Raw genomic sequence first — 26977 nt, 5'->3', positions numbered from 1 at the left:
GGGTGAACTTTATTCAGCTAAATAAGACATATTTACAGTGTGCAGAGTGCAAAAGTTAGTTAACTCTCACGTGTCTTCAACCCCCATGCAGCATATGCCAAGAAGTAACTGACTACACTTACAAATGTTGATATTTCCTTTGCAGAGGAATTCTACGTACTCTGAAATGGAGGGACACTCCTGCACGTCACTTAAAACACATTTAAGATAGTAGTGACTTTGGTCACGTTAAGTTAGAAGAATATGAAACTGTGCATTCAAATTACTCAATAAAAGAAATAAATGAGAAACTAAAGTAGTAAAACAACACAAAGAGCCCCGGAGTCAAGTACACTTACAGTAGAAAAGTGGCACTCCTCTAGGAATAAAAAGAGAGAAAACTTACTGATCAGAAAAATCTGATCAAAACTGATCATTAAAATAGTTAAAGCAGAAAGTGTTCACTCACATCTACAGATGGTATATATGACAATAAACATTTCTTATAGTACATATTATAGCTTGAATCCATAAAAGTTTTGACATTTCCTTTCTTAGTGTGCCCATACTTTCACTCCAGTATCTCAATCTTCAGTAAAGTACACTTTCTCTCTGCTTCGTTTACTCACTGCTCAACCTGAAACTCACCGTTGCTTCTAACTTGCATTTGTAAGTTCTGATCATGCACATCATTAGAGTGTGCAAAATTTGACGATGACCAGTATGAAAACCCCAAACTCATTTTACCTTGGACAGTCAGTGGTCACTTTTTATAATACTTGATTTAATTTAGGTGTGCCGAATTGATTTATAGAATCCACCTGCAGTTTTTCAAGGGGGCTAGGTTGAAATCTTGTTTTCCCTGTAAAGTGTACTGTGATTCAGGGTAGGGGGTAGGATGGGATGGGGTCTAGGAGCTATCCATTTTTTTAACTTTCCCAAACGGATTTCAAACTCAAATTAGCTAACCATTTAAATATTTTGTATTCAAATCCCTAGGATAAACACTCCAGACAGGGGTTTAGAACTCTGAAGTAAGTGACAGAGAAGACAAAAAAGAAGACTTGTTTTATAATTTCCTTGTCTTCTCCCTTTGTGCAAGCCTCCCATTGTGTGTTTAAATACAAAATAAATAAACCCACAATTATATATTTTGACTCCTTGGTATTACTGCAAATGTGAATAGATGCCAGGAGGTCTCTCTCTGGTTACAGTCTATAAATAAAATCTGCTTCATACTTGTAGCATTACCAAAGGAACTACTGTATAAAAAATAAAGCCTAGCAAATTGATTTGAAATACTGAATAACTTCTGTTTTTAAAAGTACAAAATTATTAGTTTGTCAGAGTGCATTTGGAGTGCACAATTCAGGATATAACACACCAAGATATCAAAGCTCTGTCAATTAAGTTCCATGTCTCCCTATTCATGGTATATTTTGTCAAGGACAAAGAAATCACAGTTACAGCTCAAAACAATACCAAAAACATAGTCTCTTCACATATTAAAATGTAAGGCTACACTACAGAACATATGAACAGACACCATAACATTTTTTTTCAGACATGCTTATTTCAATAAAAAGAAATTAACATAGCGTGACTTTTAGCGTGTTTCAATTAATCACTGAATTGAATTGATACGGTGCCCTTTTAACAAGCTACCATTGGCCAAAGTCAGCCTCTCAGTCCCGTGATTCATGGATGAATGAGAACAGACGACTTCCAGTGTCACCACATACGTATGCTACAAACAAAACTCTGCTCTGTGGCCAAACTGTAATTAAATGATTAAAAGACCAAATCATAAAATCTACGCTACAGCACATTAAAAGATGCTGAGCAGCATGTGCCAGCAGGCTGAATGTCTTTCCTAATGCAACAGTATTGTTCTTGTCCTTTGTAATGGGAAATATTTTAATAGCAGTGCTGAATATACAGTGAAAAATGGGACTATGCAATTATTAGATTGATTTGTTTCTTCACATTACATTGCATTACAATATGAAAGCTGAATACCTAACTGGGATTTATTTCCCATTAACTAACACAAAAAACTATAATGTAAAAAAAATTCACTACAATTGAAAAAATCCCTCATTCCATTCATTTACTTTGCTATATGGTGAATAATACATATTAGTAAGCCAGCTCTCTTTGAAAGTCTCATCATTGGTTGAATAATAGTCAATCTGTGTGCAATTTATATGTGTCACTTAAGTTCCAGATAAATACATCACTCTCTTGGAAGTTTCAAAACTGGTTAGAATAGCCCCCAGCATAAAGCACATCACAAGTAAAAATGAACATTTAAAAGACTTTCAGGAAAATGTTAAAGAAAAATACTTTTCAGAGAAAAATCCATCCATTCCACCCATTCATTCTCCTTATTTACATCATCCAATTTGGGGCTCCATCTAATGCCGAATCAATTGCAACACAAGAATCAACCACATATGGGGCACCAGTCCCTCACATGGTAAACTCATGCACACATACATAATTCAATTTTTGGGGTGTGAGATGCAGTAGCTAGCATTGCTGCCCCACAGCTTAAAGAGACAGAGTTGAAAACCTAGGAGTCATTCATCTGTATGGAGTTGACACCTTCTTCTGTGATTTAGAAAGAGTATAAGAAAACTTCCAAAGCAAGAAAATTAAGTAAAGCAAAATTTTACCAAAAAATTTGAGAACACGTGGCACAGCTTTGAATCTATGTAAAAAAGAGTTTAGTAAATAAGCAACTGAATGAGAAAGGCCCCTGTCATTGAAGACACCAAGAGTTCTATGGTAAATGTTAAGAGTAAAACTAAAACAAAATAGAAAAATTGAGTGTAAGAATGCAACTACCCAGGTTCTTCACAAATATGTTTCATGGAGGAGTGACAAAAGATGACCACTGGTGAAAAAGGTTAGAGCTTAAGAACGACTTTACAAAAGACATGTAAAAAACTCTGAGACCACCTGGAAAACTGTTACTATGGTCTGATGAGACCAAAATAAACCTTTTTCACTAAATGTGGTCAACCTGTGCAATTTGCCAGGAAAAAACAGCCAAAAATGAAAATTTGTTCAGATGTATGAAGCCAGCTGACCCTCACTAAAATTGCCCCAGATATTTGGGATGGTGAATGAATTATCATCTGGTTTTTTATTTACAACTAATAAATGCATGTAACCTTGACACTATAGTTTTTGTTGTCTACATCAATAACAAAAAAGAATAAGTATTTATTTAATAAAGTGCCTCTAAAAGTATGAACAATCATAAGATGGCCTACAGAGAAAATAAGACTACTACAGTATCAAGCTGAATAATGCATGATTTGAATAAAAATAAAAAGTATATTACATGTCAAAAAATAATACAATGCTAAAGGGAAACAGTAAGGAACAGAATATCAAACAGAAAAGTGACGTGAATGCTAGCATAACAGCTCCAGAAAGAAAGACTTGGTATATAAAAGTTATAATTTATAGAACCTTTCAAGGAGACATCTGTAAATAGTTCTACAAAGCAGGAATGTAAAAGAACATTCTTCAAAGGTTCTGTAACAGAACTCTGGGTTGGCGAAAATATTGTCAAAAGATTTTTGTTGTATGAATAGCTGATACAAATTGATCGATCTGACTGTTCTGACAGCTTTGTAAGTTTATAGATTTTTTTATAGATGATCCAAAATATCTGATATAGATGAGCCAGCTCAATTGTAATTTGACCACTGAGTCATGATTCCAGACGTTGTGTTATATAAAAACAATCGTTAACCATCTTTTAAATTTCAAGATACCCCCCAAATATTTCTTTTGCTAGTTACTCTACTTATAAACTTCCATTTAATGAAAAAAATCATTTATAAAAAGTATGACTGCTACCAAGACTCTGTAAGACTCTGTTAGCTTGCAGGTGAAAATCAGCTGATGTGGTGAAACCCCACCGTTGGATTATATATTTTTTTTTACAGTTTAACACACTTGCAGCTGTTTTTAGCACACATTATTAACACATCCTGCAATAACATCAGCCTCCTAGTGAAGGCTGTGGTTACAGTAAAGGATTTCATTCATAAATCTCACTCACGCAACATTCTGAACCTTTACAGAATATGACTATAAATGGCAGAGATTAATGTAAATTTGTATAAATGTTCATTTTTTCTCTACACATTTATCTGTATACTTTTTATTGTTTCTATTTTCCCTTCATTTCCTTAATTATTCATAGTCTCCATCATCAGTGAAGTAGTAGGTTGGAGTGACTGATGGGTTTTTGATAAGTTTTCTGTACAGTCCTCATTCTTCTTGTTGGTTACCATGTGATTGGAAGGTCTTGGGAGTTTGATTTTTATTATTTACTTTTTGCTGAAACTCATCTATTTTTTCTAAGTGTTTCTTATTGTGAAGTAAACAAAATGCTTACATAAAACATTTTAGAGGATTTGATACTTTACAGCTGCAAAACATAAAAAAAGAGTCTTTCATTTTAGTTCTCCTTTCTATAAAGTGGACACCACCAAAGTAATGCTTTAATAAACCATTACATTAGATCAAGATATAAGAACAGGAAAAAAACTACCTGAGACTATAATATTGTCCATGTATTTTAGATTTTAAATGGGGTACATAAATGGAGAATATCATGTACAGTACCTAGTGGCATCTGCTTGTAATTATTTCAATTATTTTTTCTTTCAGTATTTTACATATTGTATCTATACCTTCCTCTTTCTCATTATACTGCCAAAATCACAAAATCTGAAAGATATAAACTTTATAACTACATATCTTTTGACGGCTTCATTCACAATTTGCATTTTTGAACATATCTGTAGAAATTAAATATTTTATGGCTCATTTAAAGTAATAACTTTCAAATTTCTTTCAAGCAATCCAAAACGTTTTAATGGTTTTTACATTTAGACTGGGAAGGTGATAAAAGTGCAGTCTGCATTAAGGTGAAAAAGGATTATGTTTCTTTGTTGTGGAATGATGGCAGTAGTAGGAATAGGTATGTAATATAATAAAGGATTTATGACAAAAGACAAAAAAAATGGTTCACTTAACAGTAAGGCTTGGATGATTACAGAGACTAGAAAAAACAACAGCCTCAGAACAGTATAGTCCATCATAGATTTGTTCCAATTACAGTAATTTGTTTAGGTATTTCAGTAAGCCTGGAATTACACATTAGAGTGCCATGTGATGGAAGGTATCCTGATCAGAGATGCCTCCTGATTTGCACTTGATTCTGTCAGATTAAGTTATTGTCACTCAATTACCCTATATTAGCATAGGAAGGCTTACAATATTAGTAAATACATGTACAGATGTTGGTATTTCAACTTCATCGCCAATACATCTGAAAGATCACCATTGACCCTCCAGCAATCAGGATGGTCTAGCACAGAGATGGGCAAACTCAGTCCTGCTTTCAGGTATTTGTCCCAGCTGGCCTAATGATCAGAAACTAAACAGCTCCTGCAAAAGGGCTTAATTGGACCACTAGTTTACTGTGATTTGTGTTCCCACTATGGTCTAAGAACAAGATTAGCACATGTATACCATGGATTCTATTTTTAGTCCCTTCAATTTTAGACAGGCCTATAAAGCAGCATATTTGAAATGAGAAGACACCTGCATGAAACACAAAGCATTAATTAGTACCTGACATTCACCTCTGTATCTGCTCATCAGAAGCAACCTACCTTTTAGCATGTAAATCATCTGGTCTAAACTGAGGAGGACAGACACAGTTTTGTGATTTCAAAAACAAATCTCAGATGACATTCCGCTGTTCATTCTGCCAGGATCTTTTAAGTGCAAGAATAGGTAACAAAAGAGTACAATTAGTCAAGATGTTTCCCTACAGACTAAAACCAGCTGCTAACTATTTGAGTGGCTGCAATTAAAATCTACAGCACTCCAGGGTCAATATGCCCCATCCCAGACTATTAATGAGGAATTGGAATGTAAAATGCAAGACCACAAAATTAAGCTCAACCACTCACTGTGTGACCCTGACAAACCTATGCTTCTTCCAATTGTAAAAGTATGAATATAAACAAATGTGTTAATCCTCAAATATAACATTTACTGTATTTTCAAAACCACTACACTTAGCATTGTCCTTATGTGAGGAATCTTAATCCATTCGTGCACTTATAGCAATGTCATACTTTCCACTAGTGATGTTGGAATTTATGATTTTTTTTTCTGTTCATGTGCTTTTAAGATTAAATTACTGGAGTTAATTTGGTTCTTTGAAATTTACAAAAACACCTAGCAAATGTGTGACCACTTTAGGTGCAAATGTGAAATGAAAGAAAGTGAAACAGGTGATAGAAAGTGTGATGGCCTGTGAAACAGTATATTCTCTTCACTTCCAGCACATCGTAACTTCAAAACTTAGCTCATTGTTGTGAACAGATGGAGAGCATATCGGGGAAATAACAGACCTTTATTCTGATTTTAAGCAGGAAATGGAGCCTTTAATCACAAAACCAAAGGAGGTCAAAAAACAGGGTGAGTTCAAAACCAGAAAAGAAACAGAATATCAGTTGTCTAAGTTTAAACATTAGGCAAAAATTAAGAGTAGAAAAAAAAACCATCCAATCTGGCTACCAATAAATAGTTTGTTGAAATTATTATCATGCACATAAATTTATTTTTAATCCAAAACTCAGACACTAGTGTCTCAGCATCAGCATTTTAAATAGTTGCAAACATCATGATGTCACACAAAGCAGCATGGAAAATCTTATTTATGCTCCATGTACAGTAAAATAAAAATCCACTCACAAAGCTTTCCAGCCTTTTAATTATGACTTTAACAGAATATTCCACCCAAAAATGCTATTTTCTATATGTTACTTACCACATTTAGTTTGTAGTGATGGATGAGAAAAAAATATAATCTCAAGTTTTCTTTCCAGATTAAGAAAACAAAATTACAGATAAAAAAGGTGTCTATGAGGACCAATGCTGGACAACAGTAAAAAATATCAAAATCTTTAATGAAAAATCTTACTTGTACTGAATAAACCATGATGTTATTTCATGTATGCTCACAACGTCCCAAACAAATGTATCTTTACTAAAACATTCGTAAATAAACCACCCCTGGAAAACACTCTTGTGAACAAAAATGGAACTCACTCTGATATAAACAAGCATTTGAATTTCCCATGTGCAGAACTACTATTTGCCAACTTTGTGATTTCTGCCAGCAACACTCAAAACCAGGGTCCCCTAATATATAACTATACTTGCTAATGAGTTGAAAAAAAATTCTGCTTTATAGACGAGCTCTGTGATCTGATGTTACAGTAATACTGTGGTTTGTGGACCCCAATGCACAATTCATTCCAGAGTATTTGGGCAATATCAGTAAAAGAAAAAGGTGGTAGTGTTGTTTTCACGGTGAGCAATGCATGGCATGTAGACGTCAATATTGTCTCAAAAAACTCTTCACTTAATCTGGAGTATTAAACAATTTCCATCTATTTTACCTTACAAAAGAGTTTTCTGACTGCTTTATTCACCCCTCTCAAGCCAAGAACACTACTGAAACAAGCAATCTATACAATATACAACATCATTATGGAATTCAAAAGTTTACATCCTAAAGGAATATTTATCGTTTCTGGGAAATTCAACAAATCAAATTTAAAATATGTTTACCCTCGGGGGTACTAAACACTCTTGATCACAGTTCCACACTATTTAAAGATACTAATCTATCTTCACCTTGAACAGTCATTTCACTTCTCAGTTCTCAGTACTCCTGTTTACTCCTTTGGTTTTTGAAGGCAAATTAATGTTCACGAGTATATCCCCTAAAATGTGATGGAATGTAGTGAAAGTACATAATGTGTATCATGTATGTGAATAGTACATTGGTAAATGTAATGCAGTCTCTCAGTTTCAATTAATTAACAACAAGTAACATCAGTACATTAATTTTCTAATATTGCATTTGTACACATTCTAGACAATAACAAAGTCTGATCACACATGCAAGATACTTTGAAATGAGAACCACAAAGGCTGTTTTTAGAAAGAGTTCTTAATTAACTGATTAATGTAAAATTGACAAGCCTGATTTCACACAGGAGGCCTTGAAGGTGGGACAAATGTAAACAAGGGATAGATTTGGACAATTAAAGTCCCAGGAGTAAATCGAGACATTTGAAATTTGAATCGATATGACTCATCTGTTAAAAACTACTCATTAGTAAGTTTTTTTACCAACTGATGATGAAAATATAAATCTTAAAATAACAAAGGGTTTTTCTTACAAATCAGACTTTAGAAGAATGTTGTTAAAAAAACAGCTTTAAAGAGTTTATTTAAATGAAAATATCGTTTGGAATGTATGAATTGAACAGGACAGATATAATAGTGGTTGAATTTTTATTTTTAGTATTGATTTAAAGTAGTATTTTTCAGTTTGAGGAAAGAAAATTTCAAGAGAATAAAATTAAAATATTCACATAAAGTACATCACTTAGTCCATTATGTTGTCATTCTTCATATGACCTATGCTGAAGTCATCACAAGATTATAACATCCCCCAGTTTACAACATCCCAATGTCTATCACAAATTAAATTTAAATCCTGCATTGCATTTTGATAATTATGAATTCCATTGATAGTTTATTTAAGTGATAGTTGAAGAAATACATGTTTGATATACCCACTGTTTTAAAGCTACTATTACAATAACTATTTATTTATTTATATTCTAATACAGAATGTGGCACTCAATGTCATGGAGCCATTTAAAAAAATGTCTATGTGTAGCTTGAAATACGGTGGTTCCCAGCACACAGAGGTGATAATAATAATAATAATAATTCTTTGATGCTGGTAGAAACACAAGGAGGGATGGGGGAGTAGGTTTAAAAAGGGGCACATGCAATTGAAAGATCAGCATAGCTGCTCCTCATTAGCTGTGAGTGTAGTTAATTGAGTTAATGCCTGCATCACAGAGGATAAATAGAGCAGGGGAAAAAAAGGAATGGAGTTAGATTTGGCGATGAGTGCTTAGGACAGTTCCAGAAGGAGCAGGAAGTTTCTTTGGGTGTGTTGAAGGGTACAACCTATAATGGGATCGTGGAAGCAGGGAAGACAGTTAAATCATATTGTGATTTGTGGGCTTTTACTGCAGACCTATGAGGGGTTGCAGTAAAGAAGCATGGAGGAACACGAAGTTGGTACAGTACTAGGATAAAGCAAATGGAGCAAATGGGTCATCACTTGTGGTTACCATCGAGAAGGTGGTGATTGAAGTGATGTGGTCACTGTTTATAGATCAAGTGCATATGTATGATTCTTTGGAGGATAAAGTAAAGGGGGACAGAAATATTGACAAAGGGATTTGACTGATTTTAACTATTTGTAATATTTACTTTTCCAGTTTTTAATGCACTTTGTGTTTTATGAACAATTATTTATTGAATATTTATGGAACTGTACCTTTGACACTTTTTGATTTAATAAATATGCACTTTGCACTTTTGGACAATGTGAACATTGTGCCTTCCACTCACCCTCGGAGCATTCTCAGTTATGAACTACAAGGAGGTCAAGAGTACAGTTGGGTTGTGCGTTCATATCCCAGACAATGATCTCCGTCACAGAAAATGGTACAATATTGTCCACTTGAATAATGGAGGCTTTTAATTTTTTAAATTTATTTTTTTTAGCCAGTGAAAGAGACCTCCGTTTTTGCCATGGAATCGAAAAGGTATAGAGTATCGTGAAATTTTACTGGTATGGGTGTCGTAATACAAGAATTTTGGTCTTGTGACATCCCAGCCCCTACCTACTACTTGTGAAATTCCCCTTGGGATTAATAACGTATCTATCTATCTATCTATCTATCTATCTATCTATCTATCTATCTATCTATCTATCTATCTATCTATCTATCTATCTATCTATCTATCTATCTATCTATCATCTACTACCTGCTGGCTTTGGCCTACACAAGTCCAAAAAGGGAAGCTGGTTATACAAGTTCATAATACAAAAAATATTTCAAAGATATATCAGAATGTCTTGCAAGGGAGAGAACTGTCAAACTCTGGATTATAGAGACAAGCTTACCAAAATTCTTTATAAATTAAAATATTAACAAAATAATAAACTGTACAAAAATGCTCAACAGAGCATAAAGAAGTTGACTGAAAGGCAAACCAAAGTAAACAAATCCAAAAATCACAATCAGAAGTGCAGAATACAAGACAGAACAAAAAAAATCACAAATAACAAAAAAAAAAAATACTTTCAAAAGATTCCTCCACTATGACTCCAGGGCACCACTGCCTGATATCATTTTCTTTGGCTCTTAAACAGCCAGAAGGAGATCTCAGGAAAGATTATATCAGGATAGCCTCATCTCTTTCACCCACAGAATGCATGCACATTTAAAGTGACGCTACATAATTACTAAATCAAGAAGTAGTGTAACAGAAATGACATAAAAATATGAAAAATAATGACTTGCATAAACAATAAACAAATAAATGCAAGCCACAGAAAACACCCAGACTGATACACAATATTTGCTAATTTCAGTTTTTAGTAACATGCTGACTTTTACATGACAAAATTGCACTTTATGATCTAAAAAGCACAAGCTTTTACTAGTTTGCATACGGCAAACAATATTACTTTGATGTGAATGGAATATGAGAAACACATATTGCAATATTAAAGAGTGTAAGAGGGAGCATCAGCTTCTATGGTGAGGTTATTTACCATATATTCTATGTCATAATAGTAAATATTATTCTATTTATACCTTACTGAAAAAGCAACTATTCATCTTTTTTGGCCTCCAAATTATCAAATAAATCCTTTTAGGCAGGACATTTCAAAGAAATACCATTTCTCTTTTTTATGTTAGTGCAATTAAAATTATCAGATAAACCCCAAAACTAACACAGAACAGCCATATTCCTAATCAATCGATAATAACATTTTTTTGGCTGAAAATTTTAAAATATACATAGTGGCAAACAAATATTTCAGTAACACAGTCACACTAAAATATTAAGAATTATCATATTAACTAGCAAAATACCCACGCTTCACAGCGGAGAAGTAGAGTGTTAAAGAGGTTATGAAAAAGAAAAGGAAACATTTTAAAAATAACATAACATGATTGTCAATGTAATTGTGTTGTCATTGTTATGAGTTTTGCTGTCATATATATATATATATATATATATATACATACACAGATACATATAAACATATATATACATATACATATATACATATATATACATATCTACATATACACACATATATATATATATATATATATATATATATACAGATACACATACACATATATATACATATATATATATATATATATATATATATATATACACATACACATACACATATATATACATATATATATATATACACATATCAATATATATATACACATACATATACACACATACACACACATACACATATACATATATACATTGTCGCAGATTAAGGTCGCTGTCGTCCTCTTGAACCCTTTGACCACTCCAGACACCAGGTAAAAGTCCAATAGTAATATTTATTTGGACAATGTACAGTGCACAAAGCACCCTCCACTCCACAATACTCATATAAGTAACCAATAAACAATACAATAATCAATCCTCCACACTCCCAGACACTTAGCCACCCTTCCTCCCAGCTCAGCTCAGCGTACCGGTTTCCCAGAGTCCTTTATATAGTCCCTGACCCAGAAGTGTTTCTCCCTTCTATCCATGTGATCATGAACACTTCCGGGTCGGATAAAAAGCTCCTTTCTTCAACCCGGAAGCACGTCGTTGCCTCTTGTCATGTGATCATGACGCACCTCCGGGTTATAGGGCAAGTAAGAGTCCGGCAGCCTCCCCACAGCGACTCCTGGTGGTCCCCAAGGTATCCAGCAGGGCTGTGCATATAAACTACATAGTCCATGAGGCCCTGCTGGAATTCGGGGAACGTCCACACTGTTGAGAGAGCTCCACCTCGTTTATACCTCGTGTCTTCTCATTAAACTTGTATCTCGCAAATATGGTATTGCAAACGGCAGGGGGAGCGATTCTATAAACTTAATTTAAACTTACGGTTTATATATGCGTCACTCGCTCGCTTCTTATTGTTTCGCTGCCTTCTCAATTGTGTAATGAATGTTTTCTTCAGCGCTCTTTGTGGCTGTTCCTTGTTTTCAGTTCACGTGATTAAGTAGGAGGCGTGATGACGCGATACGCGACTCCGCCTCCCACAGCCATCGAGCTGCACTCCATTACAGTATATGGACAAAAAAGAGGTTCCAGTTATGACCATTACGTGTACAATTTCGAAATGAAACCTGCCTAACTTTTGTAAGTAAGCTGTAAGGAATGAGCCTGCCAAATTTCAGCCTTCCACCTACACGGGAAGTTGGAGAATTAGTGATGAGTGAGTGAGTGAGTGAGTGAGTCAGTGAGTCAGTGAGGGCTTTGCCTTTTATTAGTATAGATAACACTTAACACTGCTGAGATCATTGGAGAAAAGATAATCAACACATACATTGTTTTCTGTTTAGCAGAGTCATAATTACACAAAGTGTGTAGACAAAAACTAACAGCTTTTTCAGGACAGAAAAGCCATTTGATTGAAATTAAATCTTAAAATTAAGTCCAGCAGAAATGCTGACACTAGTCAAATTTAAATAATACACTTAAAGTGACTAGAACAGTTTTTACTGGTTCCTCACAACTCCACAGACCTAGGTTTGATTCCCTGTAATGTCGCTGTCAGTTTTCATCCACTACAACTGTTTGCAAGGCCTATATTTCCATAATGTGCTTTCCTCCCTCATGACAAAGACATGCATAGTTTTGCAATATGTGACTCTAATGTGGCTCGGTATAAATGAGAGCATTTGTGTGTGAGCACTATGATAAACTGGTATCCCATTCTTGATTAGATTATGTCATGCGGAGAAAACTGCTAAGAAGATGTCTGGTTCCCCATTACCCTGTTATGGAAAACACAGTTCAGAAGATAAATAGATGTCCATTATAATAAAGGTCTAAACAGATTTTAACAGTTTACACATCTAGCACCAATCCTTTGACCAGCATTTATTATTATTATTATTATTATTTGGAATTAAAAGCAGAGGCAGATGTTTCTACATGAATAATTTAATACGCACTTTTCAATGAAAAAGATCTGTTATATAAATACGTTTATGAATGACTTACGGTATATATACATGAATGTTTTTCTCACATTTCAAACCACTTAATTTCCGTGTTACCTAGTACAAGTACAATCTACAGCTTGTATGCATTAGGGATACAATATCTGAAAAAGAACAGTCAACAAAAAGAGATCTAGTGCCTTTCAATCAGAAGGAGCTTTCATTGAATTTACCATTTTCTGTTTTTTACTCACCTTGATATACTCTGTGGAATTTTTAGGTTAGTGTTAATAAGCTGCTTTCAGGAAATTACTAGATTTGAAAAATATTCACTATACACAGTATGTTTTTGGGTATTGTCAAGCTGGCACACTTGAGACTCCCCTTTGGGTTCATCATAGATTAGCACTACCACTCTGGGACACCTGGGAGTGCCGGCACTGATGGTATCATCTCTTCTTTGTTCCACGGCCCTGAGAAACCACCCAATTAAGGCAACTGATTCCGCTCCTTACAGTTCAGACACTACAAAGCCAAGGCATTCCAGGCAGGGGTTGTCTCATTCAAAAGAGAGCACACTGCAGAATGGAGCTCCCGCCCAAATACCAACCACTCTACAGATCATTAAACTACCTTGAGCCTTACTTTTTTGCTTTACTTTTGTGTTCCTTGTAATTATTCGCACCATGAAGTCTTGTTTATTTTGAGACTCTAGAACATTTCTTTTTCTGGACATTGTGTTCTCTCAGTGTACATCACTTTAATTAATATAGGCAAAGGGTGTCTAAAAGACAAGAGGTTATCAAGGGCAGAGTTACCACATTAGAGGAGGAAGACACACAAGACCCACAGGAAAGAGAAAATTCATACTGGTACTAGGAGAGGTCCTTTAAATGGCTGGGTATAAATGCAATGCAAGGGGGCAGCAAGCCATGAATGTGTTCTAAATGTCCCCAGATAAGCAATAAAAACTTCAATATGTGAGACATAGATAGATAACATCTGAAGAAATAATAATTACAATAAAATAATGCAGAATTTGTAAATTGGTGCATTATATGTACAAACAAGAAAATAACATTAAATTAGGAATCCAATTACTATCTACATTCACCCATTGGAAAATACTGATCTGAGGGAATGTGCAGCTAAGAGGATGATTGTGAGACTGTGCCTTTCAAGAGTAACTGAAGACGTAAAGGTGGACTAGGGGCTGTTAGACATAAGGCCCAAAGCTTTGACCCCAACAGGAGGTTTAAGCCATCTCATTACCAAAGGCACTTTGAGGTTGCCTGCCCTATAGCATTAATGGGAAGTTTTGCCAGCTTCCTTCCCTTACTCTGTCTTCTTCTGGTGACCTTTTAAGGTTTCTTTTCTGGAGCTCTCCACGTGCCAGTATGTATTGGCCTCTGTCTTCCCAAGAAGTGTACACTTATTGTTATCATGGGTCTCTCTCTCTCTCTGTCTCTCTTATTTGGAGGTTTACTTGAGGATTTTATCTTGCCATGCATTATATTGGTGGTGACCTTTCTGCTAGTATCATCTTACCAGCTGTAAAAGCTGCAATATACACCACTTAATCAACAAGGAAAAATTGATATTTTGTGAGAAAGTCCATTCTTCTTCTTTCGGCTGCTCCCGTTAGGGGTTGCCACAGCGGATCATCTTCTTCCATATCATTCTGTCCTCTGCATTTTGTTCTGTTACACCCATCACCTGCATGTCCTCTCTCACTACATCCATAAACCTTCGCTTAGGCCTTCCTCTTTTCCTCTTCCCTGGCAGCTCTATCCTTAGCATCCATCTCCCAATATACCCAGCATCTCTTCTCTACACATGTCCAAACCAACGCAATCTCGCCTTTATGACTTTGTCTTCCAACCGTCCAACTTGAACTGACCCTCTAATGTACTCATTTGTAATCCTATCTATCTTCGTCACACCCAGTGCAAATCTTAGCATCTTTAACTCTGCTACCTCCAGCTCTGTCTCCTGCTTTCTGGTCAGTGCCACCATCTCCAATCCATATAACATAGCTGGTCTCACTACCATCCTTTAGACCTTCCCTTTCACTCTTGCTGATACCCGTCTGTCACAAATTACTCCTGACACTCTTCTCCACCTATTCCACCCTGCCTGCACTCTAGGGGTGGGCGGTATGACCAAAATTCTATATCACGGTATTTTTCTAAATTATCCCGGTTTCACGGTATTGGACGGTATTTTTTTCCCCATACATGAGTGAATGTTAACCACATTTTCCACTGCAATTACTGCAGTAGACTGGCTAAGAATAACCTATTCCACTGTTATGAGAATTGTACATTGTACAAAAAAACATTTTAATGTGCACACAAGTATTAATACAGGTTTGCATGGCCCCATAAAGTGATAGTTTTCAAGGGGGTGACACTAATGAAGAGAAGGAATCACATTGCATGACAGTTGCAGTCAAAATATAGAACCTTTTTATTGAAAAAATTTTGCAAAAACTTAAACTATGATTTTGACAACAAATTTTCAACCATCCAAAGAGGCATTTAGACTTAGTAAAATATCCAGAGGTGCTTGTCAAAACTTGTATTGCACTGAACATGTCTTAGAAAAGTAATAAATAGTAAATATTTTTTGTGAACCAACTACATTTTCTGTTAATGTTAACAATCTCTGTCCACTGACACATTAAAGTGACTTTTTAAACAACTTTACCATCAATAAACTGCATAATATTTAAACTAATAAATAATAACAATAAAATAAATAATAGTATTATTACTGATAGCTGCACTATTACTTCAAGACTTCAAGCCCAGGTGCATTACACAGTATTCACCAAATTAAAATAAAATAAAACAAGTACAACTTTGTGATGACATCCTTACCAACTGTACCATCATTTAGGCAAACAGCATTAATATGGGCCTTGCTTCAAGCTAAGCTATATACAAAAATAAAATAACTGCAACATGCATTTACTGTATAATGCTATTTGTGGTATAGCCCTACGGAAGTGCATTAGGGCCACGGTGAAGAAAAAAAAAAATACAGTAAAGAGGGAAGAAAAAAAACAAACTACCGGTATATGTCAAGAATACAGTCGACATGCTGACTTTATTCTCGACATTTCCACTTTAATTTTGACGCTTATGTCTACTTATGTCAAGTAGAATGTCATAAACTAAAATTCATCCTAAAATCAATGTTTAATTTACTTGATTTTCTCAAACCCCGTCATAAGTTAATGCAGCACATTAAATGTTTTGTGTTGTGTTCCCCGACCCAGTTGTTAATCACTATGCTTCTTAAACTGACTTCCTATGCACTAAGAGGAGGCAGCAATCACCGCACAGAATCCATTCATTTCATGGTATTCCTGCTCTCTAAAAATTTAGAATGCTAAGATAAATACTTGATATCATTTTCATGATGAAATGCATTAAAGCAGGTATTAAACAAGCACGGTAGTGAGGCGGTAGTGCTGCTCCCTGGCAGTAACGGGTCCCCAGGTGTACGTTCAGTGTAGAGACCTTTATGGCAGGTGTGACGAGGCTCCAAAAAACTGGATGTATGAATGGGTATCGCACAGGTTAAATATTGTGTAAATGTTGGGTTTGTGATCTGGTGGTCGGAGACACGAACACAGAATTCAATGCATGTTCTTCTGAGCGGGCTTTCTTTATTGCACGCGTGCTGTCTCTATCTGACGTACTAAAACCCCAGTTCCTATCCGTCCTTTTTCTTTCTCCACATAACCAATCACCACACGATAAACGTCTTTGTGAAATTAAAACTAGTTATAAACTTAGCCCACGGAGTGTTCAGAACTTTAAAAATATCTTCGTTATACATGTTTAATTATGCCATCCATTCAGAGTTGCGCCCATCTCTGAACGAGTCGCCAGCACATCGAAGGATAAATACAAGCAAAACATACACTATCAGGGTCAATATAGCACAAGAAAACCCCACATCCTACATGACTTTGAAAGGAAACTGAAGCGCCAAGTAAACCCACCAGGAAAACATGCAAATGCAAGGCAGGCACGCCGCCGTGCCCCCATATGATTAATGCATGCTTTAATGCATTTCACCATGAAAATTATATTAAGTATTTATTTTAGCATTCTAAATGTTCAGAGAGAAGGAAGATCATGAAGTGAATGTATTCTGTGCGGCGATCGCTACCGGCGCCTCCTGTTAGTGCAAGAAGAAGTCAGTTTAAGAATCACTTAACACAAAGCATTTAATGTGCTATATAACTTATGACGGGGTTTGAAAACATGTCGTCACACTATTACACAGTACGCAGGTACATTACACTGTATTGAAAACAAATGAAACAAGTACAACTTGGCTTGCAGTATTATCCAGTAGTATAGAAACAGTATTTACACATCTGACCTTTTAAAACTAAAGTATCTCCAGGCTCTCTGTCCATTTTCACCACGCAGCATTCCTATGCTACTGCCCACTATTTGGTGGTGTAGCAGTGAAAAAGAGCCCTAGTGCAACAAATCTGTGTTTAGCGGTGTAGCAGTGAAAAAGGTCCCCACTTGAACAGTTTCCCGCTGCGCCACGTTCCGAACGTCGTTTAGGCAATTTAAACTGGTGTTGCGGTATAAGAAAAGTCCATATCATAAAAAAAATAAAAAACGGTTTTCGGTATGAACCGGTATACCGCCCAGCACTACTGCACTCTCTTTTTCACCTCTCTTCCACAATCCCCATTACTCTGTATTGTTGATCCCAAGTATTTAAACTCATCCACCTTCGCCAACTCTACTCCCTGCATCCTCACCATTCCACTGACCTCCCTCTCATTTACACACATGTATTCTGAGCATATCTCCACCTCTTCAGAGTCTCCTCAACCTGCTCCCTACTATCGCTACAGAACACAATGTCATCAGCAAACATCATAGTTCATGGGGACTCCTGTCTAATCTCATCTGTCAACCTGTCCATCACCATTGCAAATAAGAAAGGGCTCAGAGCTGATCCCTGATGTAATCCCACCTGCATGTTGAATGCATCCGTGGCTCCTACCACAGACATCACCACTGTCACACTTCCCTCATACATATCCTGTACAACTCTTACATACTTCTCTGCCACTCCTGACTTCCTCATACAATACCACAGCTCCTCTCGAGGCACCCTGTCATATGCTTTCTCCAGGTCCACAAAGACGCAATGTAACTCCTTCTGGCCTTTACTAAACTTCTCCATCAACATCCTCAGAGCAAACATTGCATCTGTGGTGCTCATTCTTGGCATCAAACCATACTGCTGCTCACTAATAATCACCTCACTTCTTAACCTAGCTTCCACTACTCTTTTCCATAACTTCATGCTTCATAACTTCATAAATTATTCCCCTGTAGTTACTGCAGTCCTGCACATCCCCCTTATTTTTAAATATCGGCACCAGTACACTTCTTCACTCCTCAGGCATCCTCTCACTTTCCAAGATTCCTTTAACCAATCTGGTTAAAAACTCCACTGCCATTTCTCCTAAACACCTCCATGCTTCCATAGATATGTCATCCGGACTAACGGCCTTTCCATCTTTCATCCTCTTCATAGCTGTCCTTACTTCCTCCTTGCTAATCCATTGCACTTCTTGATTCACTATCTCCACATCATCCAACCTCTTCTCTCTCTCGTTCTCTTCATTCATCAGCCTCTCAAAGGACTCTGCTCAACACACTTTCCTCGCTTGTGAATATGTTTCCATCTTTATCCTTTATCACCCTAACCTGCTGCACATCTTTCCCAGCTCGGTCCCTCTGTCTAGCCAATCGGTACAGGTCCTTTTCTCCCTCCTTTGTGTCCAACCTCTCATACAGCTCATCATTCGCCTTTTCTTTAGCCTTCGCCACCTCTCTCTTCACCTTGCTCCTTATCTCCTTGTACTCTTGTCTACTTTCTGCATCTCTCTGACTATCCCACTTCTTCTTTGCCATCCTCTTCCTCTGTATACTGTCCTGTATTTCCTCATTCCACCACCAGGTTTCCTTTTCCTCCTTCCTCTTTCCAGATGTCATGCCAAGCACCCTTCATGCTGTCACCCTTACTACATCTGCTGTAGTTTCCCAGCTGTCTGGTAGCTCTTCACTGCCACTCAGTGCCTGTCTCACCTCCTCCCTAAACTCAACCTTGCAGTCTTCCTTTTTCAACTTCCACCATTTGATCCTTGGCTCTGCCCTCACTCTCTTCTTCTTTGATCTCCAACATCATCCTACAGACCACCATCCTATGCTGCTTAACTACACTTTCCCCTGCCACCACTTTGCAGTCTTCAATCTCCTTCAGATCAACTCTTCTGCATATGATGTAATCTACCTGTGTGCATCTTCCTCCACTCTTGTACGTAACCCTATGTTCCTCCCTCTTCTTAAAATACATATTCACCACAGCCATGTCCATCCTTTTGGCAAAATCCACTATCCTCTGACCTTCTTCATTCCTCTCCTTGACACCATACCTACCCATCACCTCCTTGTCTCCACTGTTCCCTTCACCAACATGCCCACTGAAATCCGCTCCAATCACCACTTTCTGTCCCTTGGGTACGCTGTTCATCACTTCATCAAACTCACCAACATTCATCATCACACCTCCAATTTCTAGCTTCATAATCATTACTCTGCCTGACATTCTTTTTACCTCCAAAACACTCTTGACATACTGTTCCTTCAGAATAACTCCTACCCCATTTCTCCTCCCATCTACACCATGATAGAACAATTTGAATCCAGCTCCAATCCACCTGGCCTTACTCCCCTTCCATTTAGTCTCCTGCACACACAATATATCAACCTTCCTTCTCTCCATCATATCTGCTAACTCTCTCCCCTTGCCAGTCATACTGCCAACATTCAAAGTTCCTACCCTCAGTTCCACTCTCTTTACTTCCCTCCTCTTCTCCTGCCTCTGGACACGTCTTCCCCCTCTTCTTCGGCCAACAGTAGCCCAATTTCCGCCAGCACCCTGTTGGCTAACAGTACAGGTGGTGGTCGTTGTTAACCCGGTGCTCGAACCGATCCGGTATGGAAATTTGTATTGTTGCCCACATATTGATTTGGCAAAATTTTACACCAGATGCCCTTCCTGACGTAACCCTTCCCATTTATCCGGGCTTGGGACCAGCACGAAGAAACACACTGGTTTGTGCATCCCCTGTGGCTGGGTTTTGTGAGAGAGTCAGTTAAATAACAATACTGAATGAAACATCATCATTGCAAAGACATTCCAGAAGATTCTGGGCACTCTTGTTATTCTAGTATTTGGGTCTTCTATGTGTATGCACATTTCCAATATATATAAGTTTAGTATCATGTAAATATCTCAGTAATTTCAGAAATGCAGTTTTTGGTTGGGTAGCTGATGCTTTGAACTCCACCATCACTATATGAACCAAGCTAATGCTGTGCTAAATGCATTTTCAAGAACATAAATGGAATGATTCCTTTGTTGATTTATCTGAATTTTGTTTCTTTGTAATATCACAGTTAATTCTTCAAGCACTAAATAATATTAACAAAAATCAATTGATAAAAGTTAATAATGGAGCCTGTGTAACACAGAAATGTGGCATGTGTAATGCCATCAAAAGGGAGCAGTTTAATGATTGGCAAAGATGTAATATGTAATCACACAAAAGATCAACACTGGGAAGGCAGTACTACTTGCATCTGAAACCAAAACGATAACCAAAATTAAGTCAAGAAACAAAGAAAAAGAACATATAGTACCAGAATACTTTAAAAAAAAAAAACAAATAGCACAAAACAGTGTTTGCTTTGAAATCTGTAATCTCAGATGATGAGGAAATATGTGGCACCAACCAGCATGCAACTGACATCAACCACAATGCACCTCCAGCTAATCTATCACAGTATCACTACAGCAGCACCCACAATTTGAAATTACAAGAAAGACATTAAAAATATTGCACCAATATCACATAACAGAAAATAGCCACTATCAGTGAATTCATTCTCTAAATTTCTCAAACATTACAAAATGCACAAAATAATGAAAATAACACAGAGAAAAGGTAAAAACAATGTAACAAAACAAGATCATTACAACATACAGTATTCTTAGCACTTTCTAGTTCTTATTTAGATCAAGACTACACCACACTTATTTTTTAGACTAGAACATAATAGACAGATCAAAGAAGCAGAAAACAGTTTGGTGATTTACAATACCTCAAAAAAATTTAAGCTCATTAAATTTTATTTACAAAAAGAACAATGAGCTAATTCACTGCCATCAATCTCAACCTAGAAACTAGAGCACAAAGCCTAGTTAAACAAAAAAAGTATAAAATTAGTTTCTCAATCACAGACAAGCTCTATCAATACCTGCATAGCCTACATAGATGGTTTGGTGATAGAATCATAGAAACAGAACAGTGTTGATCAGCTGAGCTCATGGAGTGTGGCAAAGGCCACATGGTTTTGCTCCATTTTCTTAATAAGAAGCCCATTTCTGTTGTTAATGATGCATATTAATTACATGGACTGCTAACACACTTGTGCTTCCTGACAAAAAAAATAATATTGTAGATTTTCCTTTTCTGAAAATATCGACAAAAATCATTTATTTACATAAGTTGGTGGGTTCTGTATATTTAGTCTTTTCATTTTTTTTACAAATACTGTGTAAGTTACATCCTACAATTTTTTACATCTTATTTCTAAATAAATAATTAATACAGTGGAATACTTTGAACAGTAGAATCCTAATTAGTTGGTTAGATTTTTTATCACTTGTTATTCACATTCCACTGTTAACTGACAGGTGGTTAAGTGAAAAAGAAGATATTAAAGACTAAAAATGCAGCTATTTAAGAGTAACAGAAACAACAGTAACAGCAGTAACAGAAAAAAGGTACTCAATGTACTAATATTAGTCCTGAAAAGACTATTTTAAATTAACTGCAGGAACAAATGCCTGCTGCCAATACAGCCACTGACATAACTTAAAAAATAGACAACTCCCAAGATGACATTTTCAGCATGATGCTTGCATCCAGTTAATTTAAAAATACCCAATAATGGACTTAGAAGGGCACAATGACCCAGATTTAAGCACTGTTTCATCTGCTGTAAACCTTGGCAAATAGTCATTATTCTCTTGGTTCAGTGTGATGATTGTGAATATGTGATTGCAATTATACTCTATAATGGGCTATGCACCTTCCCACAACCTTGTAACACACATATTGTTTCTGAAAAAAATAATGGATGAACAATGACCTCACACCACTGCCTGGCATCACAATCGTATATTACTAAATAGCAAATATACACAGAGAGTACAAAATGGTATAGTGGGAGAAGGTAATATTTAATGGTTACCCATTGGTGCATCATCCTCAATGATTACTTAAAATTTTATAAAAGCTTTCCCTGACTAAAATATTAATTATAAAAGTAAAAACAGACAAAAAATGTACACATTTATCTATTGCTCACTCAAAAAACCACCCCACTACATTTACCATGGATACAAGTGCTTTAAAAGTTACGTAACAATTTCTTGACAATGCATTAATTTAAGATTGCCTTTTTTTATTTCAGTTTATTTTTACGGTATAAAACTATAATTATAAATATTAAAAAAGGGACAAAAACCTTGAAGTATTGACATAATAACTAGTCATTTTCTTCATTGCTAATGTTGATTTTTTTGTATAAAAGTTTGACTTCAGATAGTGTGGGGCTTACAAAAAAATCTCGTCATAATAAAGGTTGAAACATCCATTAGATTTTGAAGTCAACCAAATGCTTGCTGTATTCCACATTAACTGCTGACTGTTTACAGAAACAAGTTCCACTAATTTTATTGACTGCACAGAACACAGGAAACCAGCAATGTTATGCATGTTATGCATTAGATCAAAAATGTTGCATGAGTAAAGAAAACTACAATTATTGTTATACGACAGGGAAAAACAAAGCAATTTGTTCACACCTACAGTAGAGTTGTGTGAGATTTGGTATTGACATGTATTTTGGTTTCTTATTTTCCACCAGGAAAGGTACTCTGCTCTGAGGAAGTATTTTTCCTCTTCCTGATTTCCTCCATTATTGTAAATATTTGCCACTGAATGTTTTAAGGTCTTTAACCAAAATCTAGTATTAGATAAAGGGCACCTGAGTGGACAAATAACACATTTTATATTATACCATTTATTTTATGAAGAAAAATTTTCAACACTAAATGGCGCTCTGTGAAAAGACAAATATTCGCTTACAATAGTGCTGTGTGGTATGACCACAGTTCTACATCACAGTAATTTTCAAAATTATACCGGCTTCACAGTATTCAACTGTTTTTTTTTTCCCATGCATGAGTGGATGTTAACCACATTTTCCACTGCAATTACTGCAGAAGACTGGCTAAGAATAACCTATTCCACTGTCATGAGAATTGTACATTGTACAAAAAAAATATTTTAATGTGCACGCAAGTATTAATACAGGTTTGCATGGCCCCATAAAGTGATAGTTTTCAAGGGGGTGGCACTGATGAAGAGAAGGAATCACACTGCATGACAGATGCAGTCAAAATATAGAACCTCTTTATTAAACAAAGTTTGCAAACAACTTAAACTAAAATTTTGATAACATATTTTCAACCATCCAAAGAGGCATTTAGACTTAGTAAAATATCCAGAGGTGCTCGTCAAAAGTTGTATTGCACTGAACATGTCTTAGAAAAGGAATAAATAGTAAATATTTTTTGTAAACCAACTACACTTTCTGTTAATGTTAACAATCTCTGTCCACTGACATGTTAAAGTGACTTTTTAAACAACTTTACCATTATTAAACTGCATAATATTTAAACTAATAAATAATAATAAAATAAATAATAGTGCAACTTGCAGTAATAATACTATTACTTCAAGCCCAGGTGCATTACACAGTATTCACCAAATAAAAATAAAATAAAACAAGTGCAACTTGGTGATGACATCTTTACCAACTGAACCATCATTAAGGCAAATTGCATTAATATGGACCTTTCTTCAAGCTAAGCTATATACATAAAAAATAAAACTGCAACTTGCACTTATAATGCTATTTGTGGTATAGCCCTATGGAAGTGTATTAGGGTCACGGTGAAGAAAAAAAAATACAGACACAGTGAAGAAAAAAAAAACTATATGTCGAGAATAAAGTCGACATGTTGACTTTATTCTCGACATTTCCACTTTATTCTCGCCGTTTATATCGAGATTAAAGTCGACATTTCTACTTTATTCTCATAGTTTATTTTGTCATTAAAGTAGAATGTCGTAAACTAAACTTCATCCTAAAATCAATGTTTAATTTACTGGATTTTCTCAAAACCCATCATAACTATTGTAGCACATTAAATGCTTTGTGTTAAGTGTTCCCCGACCCAGTTGTTAATCGCTACACACGTCTTAAACTGACTTCCTCTGCACTAAGAGGAGGCGCGGGCAGCTATCGCCACACAGAATACATTCACTTCATGATATTCCTGCTCTCTGAAAATTTAGAATGCTAAGATAAATACCTGATATCATTTTCATGATGAAATGCATTAAAGCAGGTATTAAACATGCACGGTAGTGTGGCGGTAGTGCTGGTCCCTCGCAGTAAGGGGTCCCCAGGTGTACGTTCAGTGTAGAAAACTTTATGGCAGGTGTGACGAGGCTCCAAAAAAACTGGATGTATGAATGGGTATCGAACAGGTTTAACTTAAATATTGTTTAAATGTTGGGTTCGGGATCTGGTGGTCAGTGACATGAACACAGAATTCAACGGATGTTCTTCTGAGCGGACTTTCTTTATTGCATGCGTGCAGTTTTTGTCTGACGTAACAAACCCCCAGTTCCTATCCTTCCTTTTTCTTTCTCCACATAACCAATCACCACACGATAAACGTCTTTGTGAAATTAAAACTAGTTATAAACTTAGACCACAGCGTGTTCAGAACTTTAAAAAAATCTTCGTTATACATGTTTAATTATGCCAACCATTCAGGGTTGCGCCCTTCCCAGCAAGCATTGTGTGCGAGGCAGGAGCAAATCCCGAACATGGCACCAGCACATCGCAGGGTGAATACGAGCAATACATACACTAGCAGGGTCAATATAGCATAACAAAACCCCACATCCTACATGACTTTGAAAGGAAACTGAAGCACGCTGAGTAAACCCACCAGAAAAACATGCAAATTCAAGGCAGGGAACACCTGGGACAACCTTGCTGGGAGGCAGCAGTGCAACCTCCACGCCACCATGCCCCCACATGATTAATACATGCTTTAATGCATTTCATCATGAAAATGATATCAAGTATTTATCTTAGCATTCTAAATGTTCAGAGAGCAGGAATATCATGAAATTAATGTATTCTGTGTGCTGCTTGCACCTCCTCTTAGTGCAAAAGAAAGTCAGTTAAAGAAGCACGTAGCGATTAACATGGCTCAGGGAACACTTAACACAAAGCATTTAATGTGCTACATAACTTATGACGGGGTTTGAGTAAATCTAGTAAATTAAATATTCATTTTAAGATGAAGTTTAGTTTACGATGTTCTACTTTAATGACAAATTATGATAATAAAGTCAACATGTCGACTTTAATCTTGACATAAACAGAGAGAATAAAGTAGAAATTTCGATAATAAAGTCAACATGTCGTCACACTATTACACAGTACCCAGGTACATTACACAGTATTGAAAAAAAATAAAACAAGTACAACTTGGCTTGGAGTACAGTAATCCCTCCTCCATCACGGGGGTTGCGTTCCAGAGCCACCCGCGAAATAAGAAAATCCGCAAAGTAGAAACCATATGTTTATATGGTTATTTTTATATTGTCATGCTTGGGTCACAGATTTGCGCAGAAACACAGGAGGTTGTAGAGAGACAGGAACGTTATTCAAACACTGCAAACAAACATTTGTCTCTTTTTCAAAAGTTTAAACTGTGCTCCATGACAAGACAGTGATGACAGTTCCGTCTCACAATTAAAAGAATGCAAACATATCTTCTTCTTCAAAGGAGTGCGCCAGGAGCAGATAATGTCAGAGAGATAGAGAAAAGCAAACAAATCAATAGGGCTGTTTGGCTTTTAAGTATGCGAAGCACCCGGCACAAAGCTGTTGAAGGCGGCAGCTCACACCCCCTCCGTCAGGAGCAGAGAAAGAGAGAGAGATAGAGAGAGACAGAGAAAAACAAACAATCAAAAATCAATACGTGCCCTTCGTGCTTTTAAGTATGCGAAGCACCGTGCAGCATGTTGCTTCACGAAGCAGCTGCACAGAAGGTAGCAACGTGAAGATAATCTTTCAGCATTTTTAGACGAGTGTCCCTATCGTCTAGGTGTGCGAACAGCCCCCCTGCTCAATCCCCCTACGTCAGGATCAGAGAAAGTCAGTGCAAGAGAGAGAGAGAGAAAAGTAAGTTGGGTAGCTTCTCAGCCATCTGCCAATAGCGTCCCTTGTATGAAATCAACTGGGCAAACCAACTGAGGAAGCATGTACAAGAAATTAAAAGACCCATTGTCCGCAGAAATCCGCGAACCAACAAAAAATCCGAGATATATATTTAAATATGCTTACATATAAAATCCGCGATAGAGTGAAGCCGCGAAAGGCAAAGCGCGATACAGCGAGGGATTACTGTATTATCCAGTAGTATAGAAACAGTATTCACACATTTGAACATAATGGTTCACATCTGACCTTTTAAAACCAAACTATCTCCAGACAACAGACACGGCTTCTTTTTTCAGCAAAAGT

At 36.3% G+C, this 26977-nt stretch overlaps 1 protein-coding gene across 3 annotated transcripts in view; it reads right to left on the bottom strand.

Moving 5' to 3' along the window:
* Window positions 1–26977, bottom strand: part of st8sia5 (ST8 alpha-N-acetyl-neuraminide alpha-2,8-sialyltransferase 5) — a 134509-nt gene that overhangs the window by 96046 nt on the left and 11486 nt on the right. The gene's annotated exons all lie outside the window — the stretch shown is intronic.

The sequence above is a fragment of the Erpetoichthys calabaricus genome, chromosome 5 (genome assembly GCF_900747795.2).
Source record: "Erpetoichthys calabaricus chromosome 5, fErpCal1.3, whole genome shotgun sequence".
Taxonomy (NCBI): Eukaryota; Metazoa; Chordata; class Cladistia; order Polypteriformes; family Polypteridae; genus Erpetoichthys; species Erpetoichthys calabaricus.
This window is presented reverse-complemented; position numbering and strand designations above follow the sequence as displayed.